A 6,364-nucleotide genomic window follows, 5' to 3' on the forward strand; every position below is an offset into this window, starting at 1 on the left:
ATCTATCTATCTATCTATCATCTATCCCTCCATTATCTATTCCAAAGTGATAATTAAAAATATTAAAGTTAGATCTGCAGGGTAGATCCGATTGTGACAATTTCTGTTTCATTTTCTCCGTCGGAGGATATTTGATTTTTTCCCAGTCCTGAATTGGGATTAATTGGCTATCTAATTGTGGGTTGACAGTTCATTTCTTTTAATTTTGTAATGATTTGTCATTTCCTTATCTTTGGGAATTACTGATATAAAAATTTGCTACTTGAATTATTTTTCTCCTATGTAGAGATCATTTGATTTTTCACTCATTCTTTTCAAGACATTTTGTGTGTTTACTTAGAGAAATTCTGTGTTTCAGGAAATTCTTGGGATTTAGTCTATTTTGTTACACTAAGCTTGTTTGTTATATAGATTTTTGGGGTGGAGGAGATCAAGTTTGAAACATTCCTTCAAGTAACCTTTAAGTTTCTCCCTCTTTACTTTTTTCTAGAACTGTAATGACACATATATCCTATCATTTTTATTATCTCATAAATCCCTTCCATTCATCTTATCTTTTTCATTTGTTCTCTCCCTATTTTTTGTATTTGTTAATTTCTGTTATCTGTGTCTTATTTTTCAGACCACATTTTATTTTTTATTTTTTTCTCCATCAACACACACACAAACACACACACACACAAACACACACACACAAATACACACACAAACACACACACACAAACACACACACACAAACACACACACACACACAAACACACACACACATTTAGGTTTTCTCATTTTGATGTTTTTAATGCTACTTTTCAGGATGTTTCCATTTTAACAAGCTAAGTGAATGATATTGATAACCTTGTGGTGTAATTTCCCACTTCATGTTTTAAAATAAAATTTAAGTAAACAGGAATGAATGAGTAATAATTTAAAAATATTAAAAGACTTTAATGTTACCTGTTGAGCAGTTTTGAAAAATTGATATTAAGCCAATAGAAATGAATGTTGTGCCGTTCTTGTCTGAAATGCACTGTACTCCTACCAATAGAACTCCAGTTCATTCTGAGAACTCCTGGGAGCCCATCTTAAGTTGCTTTTTAAATAGAAATTATCTATGTGCTTGATATTTTAAATTTCACAAATATATTGCAGAAAATGATTTTGGAAATTACAGCAAGTCCCTTTAGAAACTTTTGTATGTGCCCTAGAAAAGCATGTAAAATATTCTTGTGTATTCTTAATTTATTTATGAATTATATTTTCTTTTAAGAAAAACAAAAATTGTTAGACATTGGCATTGTTAAAATTTAGTTTGGCTTTCTTATAAAGAAAGATGGCATTTAATTGCAAAATCTCCTGTGAAAATTGGAAATAGCAATATCCTATATTGCTCACCATTTTAATTTCCCCATGGATTTCATTGTTCTGAAACCTGGAGAGGATAGGATTGGTAGAATACATTGTCTCTGTTTTTAACCTTGAGTCACCAACAGTAAAAGTTTCCTTGTTAATTAATGACCTTAGATTACTGTTCACCTCTGGTTATCACATTAACCCTTATCTACTAATCTATTACTGGTTTATTGATGTTTTTACATTTTGTTTTACTGCAATTTTTTACTTTAATTTTTATTTATTCTTATCTCATATAATACATCTTAACCACAACTTTCTTCCCTCCAAACATTTTGGAGTGTTTCAGGAATTTGCATGTCATCCTTGCACGGGGGCCATGCTAATCTCTATTCTGTTGCAATTTTAGTATATGTGCCTCTGAACCAGGCATAATATTCATGTATATTATCCTAAAGTTTCTTTTTGCATAATTTATTTTTTTGATGAGAATTACTATTTCTTGGCTGAATTTTTATATCTTTAAAACTGAATTTAACATATTGATATTTTTTATTAAAATAATTTTGTGATGTGGCTCCTAAATTTTAATAAGTTATTTCTAATATAGTTTTCTTAGTCTTCATATTGAAAATCTTATTAAAAATCAATACTCTTATTGATTTTTTAAAATTCAACTTAAATGATTCCTAGTTTTTGATTACCGGATTTTTTTCCATTGCAATGTTGATATTTCTGGTACTTTTAAATGTTTTTTATTATTTATTTTTTTATATATTTTGACCAAATTCTTTGCCTTCCCCCAACTCTTTTCCCCAGATCCTTCTCACCTAACAGCTAACCCAACTGCAAGTTCTTTTTCTCATTGTCTCAAAATATGAACATCAAAAAACACACAAACAAAAATGAGACAAACAATAAAATAAAAACAATACCAAAATTGAACAAAAAAGCACATACACAAATAGGGAGTAAGGTTTGTGTTGGTCAATTACTGGTAATGGTGCCTGTCCTGGGGTGTGGTTGATAGGCCCTGTGCCATTCCACTGGAGAAAATTGATGTTCCCTCTCTCAGACATCAGTTGAAAATGACTTTTTGTTTGGGATGAGATTTTGTATCTAGACATTTCTGGTGTTCGTTATAAATATGATTTGCATCCCCACTGGGACTCTATTGGAGAGAGCTAAGTTTTGCAAATGGTTGTCAATTGGAAATAACTTCTGTCTTAGTGATGGGTACTTGTGCCCACTTCTCTCAGTGCTGGGACATCATTTGACTCAGACCCATGCAAGGACTGTGCATGCTGCCACAATCATTTTGAGTTCATATGTGTGTAAGTTCTGTAGTGTTTGGAAGGCCTCGATTCCTTGTTGTCCTCCATTCCCTTTGGCTTGTACAATCTTTCTGCCTCTTTTTCTGCAGATGTCTGTAAAACCTGAGGGAGGGATTTGAGGAGCCATCTCATTTAATGGGCTGAGTGTTCAAAGGTGTTCCACTCTCTGCATACTGTCTGGTTGTGGGTCTCTGCATTTCTTTCCTTCTCTGCAGGAGAAAGCTTCTCTGATGCTGGCTGAGCAATGTCTTGATCTATGTCTATAGCAGATGTTGTTAGAAGTCATTTTATGTCTACATTCTTTTAGCAGAAGAGTACTATTTGGTTTTCTCCTAGGTCCTTGGCCTATCTGGTCTCAGGTTCTTGGCCACCTGAGCAGTGTTGAGTATGGGTTCCATCTCATGGAGTTAGTCTGAAATCTGGTTGGTTATTGGTAGGTTAATCCCACCAGCTTTGTGCCATCATTATAGACCAAGGGTTTTTAGCTGGGTTAGTGTTCACCTCTTTCCTTTGGTAGTGTACAGAGTTTCTTCCAGTCCCCTGAACAGTACTCCAAAGGGGAGAAGGCTCTAGGTGGTCACCAGATCAACTTCTTGCTTAATGAGTTGTGTAGGTATTATCTTTATCTGGTTGTGATGTCTGTCATCCCATTGATCAGGAGGGTTGATTTGGCCAATCTAGCTGATTACACAAGTGTCCCCTTCCTCCCTCATTGCTCCATATGTGTACTCCCTAAACAGTGGAGATATAAAATTCTGATTATTACTTAAACCTATGCTTTAGGGGGCCACTTGATACCATTCTTACAGGGACAGGAGGGAAGAGGGAATTAATGTTACCACTTCAATAGCAAGTGATGGTACAGATATAGATTCTTTATTCATCCTAGCAACATTTGGGAGAAAGTTTCCCATTACTGCTTGACAGGGTTGGGGCAGTGTTTCCTCACAGACATCTGTATACACCTCCTTGTCTGGAGAGTGGGGGTAGGAGAGGCTCAGAGTTTTAGAGATAATGAAAGTTCTGATAAGTCCATCAGCTTCCTTAGAACTGGAGGATGAGGTGAACAGTGCCTAGCTCAGTCTAGGATAAGGATGATTTTAACGCTTTTGCAGTAATGTTTGACTTCCATAGATCTATTCCTGTATCAAAATGTCTAACTAAACTTCCAAGGCTTATAATTCCACTAGGAAGGACAGTCTATTTTCCTGGGGATTTCTAAAACATTCCATGTCTTCTGAGTTGCTAATTTCTTATGCATGGAGTCTAGTATATATGAGGTGAAAAACAAAAGTCACTTGTTATTTATTCTTAAATCCTGATGTGCTTAGTTATTTTTCTGTCTTCTATTCCCCAGTTTTGTATGCTTGTTTTTTGTGTAAAAATAACACTTAGCTGTATGTAGTGGAACAAATAAGAAAAAGTGTTTATATTTTCCCAGTTAATGAAATTTGAGCTTGTAGCTTTTACAGAAATAATGTAAAGTGATTCTTTAAAAGGAGATTCAGGGAGTTAAGATGGTAAGTCAGTCAATTAAGCGATGCCTTGCAAGCATGACGACCGTGTTTGATTTCCAGACATAAAGAAATATCCAGATGCGGTGGCATACACAGTTATAATCCTAGTGTTTGGGAGAGGGACACAAGTGGGTCATTGAGCCTTGTGGCCAGATAGTTGGTGACTTAGTTGATAGCCACATTGATGGCCCCAGATCCCAGGGAGAGATCTTGTCTCAAAAATGGTGGGGAACGCCAGAGGAACAATACCCAAGGTTGACTTTTGGTCTCCATATGCACATACACACATGTGCACACATGTGAACACCCCCCCCCCCCCACACACACACAAAGCCTGAAATTTCAATACTGGTCTTCTAATCAATTCAAACCAAATAAACTGGATCACTTTCACATCTATTTTCATCCAAAGTTAAAAAAGCAATGAAGATGATAGTAGCAGTGATCTCACTTGCTTTTAGTCAGAAAGAAAAAATGTCTAGATTAGCCCTTCTCGAGGCAATTCTGACGAGTAGAGCAGGATCTCGTTGGCCTTTGCTGGAAAGCAGCGCTATATTTAGGGAGGCTTTCTGATGACTTTTAAAAGTTTTATGTGTAGTAGGTGATGATATGTCTCTTAACATGTTTTAAATGTTAAATAGGCTTTCCGCAGTTTTGCTGATCTTCTATCCCTCTGAAAGCAATAGTTTTAAAGGCAACTTGAATTTATTTCTTTATATTCTTTAAAAGGTAAATAGTTCCAGCCCCAGAATAGAAGCATATAATCCACAGATCCTCTGATGAGCAGCCAAAGGAATGACTTGGCGGCAAGGACTTCAACATTTTTTGTAGCAAAATCATACACATCCAAATGTAGATTCTGGCAGTTTGGAATGCCATGGCAGTGTGAGGAATTCCCACTGGAACACTCATGGAATACTCCTGGGTTACAACAGTAAACATGGTGGGCATAGCTTTTCAATAATCATAACAAAATATGAACTGTAAAATATTTTGTATACTAAGTAATCCAAGTATAATATAAAGCAGGTGACTAATATGACTTAACTTTTTAAGTATACCATATGTGATAAAATATAGCCAAATTGTAATTATTTCCATGAAAAGACAGATAAATTCCAACATGTTAAAACTATATGACCAGGGGTCATGAACTCTGAGGCTATATACATGATGTGCATTGCCATATAATTAATTGTTAGTTTATTATATACGATCAATTATAAAGTGTAAATCAGTATTCAAATATTCTGGAGCAGAGTCGCATCTCTTTTTCATGTGAATAAACTACAACTCCAGGAAACATGATACTCTGAGAACCATTTCTATGAAACGTGTTCTTCTGTGCTGAGTTGAGCATTTGCATTGTTTGATCTCATTGATGTGACTCCAACGTGCACGGCTGAAGCTTTAATTCTTTAGAGCACCTTAGACAACCACTGTGTTACAGCTCCAGTTTACACTGCCCCTGGGGAAAGCATTGGAAAAGGTTTTGTTCCATTATTCCATCAGTAGCATTAAATTTTTATTCTATTGAACATTTATTTTTTTAATTGGATTTTTAAAAAATAACAATCCAAATTCCCACTCCGTCCCCTCCTCCCATTCCGTCCACACTAAGAGAGGGTAAAGGAACTTCACTTTGTGCAATGTCCAGTGCTCTCCCTACTATATCTAGACTGAGCTAGGTATACATTCAAAGAGAATAGGTTCCCAAAGAGCCAGTACATGCAGTAGAGATAAATCCCAGCATCACTGCCAGTGTCCCCTCAGTCTGTCCCAGTTCGGGCAAGACCAGTTCGGGCACCCTCTCCTCTATTGCTTAGGGTCTTAGCTTGGGTCACCCTTGTGGATTCCTGGGAATATTTCTAGAGTCAGGTTTCTTGCTAACCCCATAATGGCTCCCTCTAACATGATATTTTTTCCTTGCTTTCATACCTGTCCTTCCTCCTTCTTAACTATCCCATTCCCTTAAGTTCTCCTCAACCCAATTAAACCAAGTAGCTGAGACTTGGGCAACTGTTAAATACACGACAATGGTTATTCTCGAGTTTTGCCTGTGCTGGGCCTATGTTCTCAAAATAGATCTCCTGATTGAGATACAGTTAGCTGGAGTCAGTGTCATTTCAATGGACCCAGTATTCATCATTGTCACTACAGTGTGTT

General features: G+C 36.2%; 1 non-coding gene across 1 annotated transcript; it reads right to left on the reverse strand.

Moving 5' to 3' along the window:
• Positions 1-1,676: 1,676 nt before the first annotated feature.
• On the reverse strand, positions 1,677-1,780 carry LOC121464961. The gene has a single exon (XR_005976598.1). It is a non-coding gene; the product is annotated as a U6 spliceosomal RNA (small nuclear RNA).
• Between the last annotated feature and the right edge of the window lie 4,584 nt (positions 1,781-6,364).

Source organism: Microtus oregoni, unplaced genomic scaffold (assembly GCF_018167655.1).
Source record: "Microtus oregoni isolate MIOR12 unplaced genomic scaffold, Mior012 000001F_ref0000356, whole genome shotgun sequence".
Classification (NCBI taxonomy): domain Eukaryota; kingdom Metazoa; phylum Chordata; class Mammalia; order Rodentia; family Cricetidae; genus Microtus; species Microtus oregoni.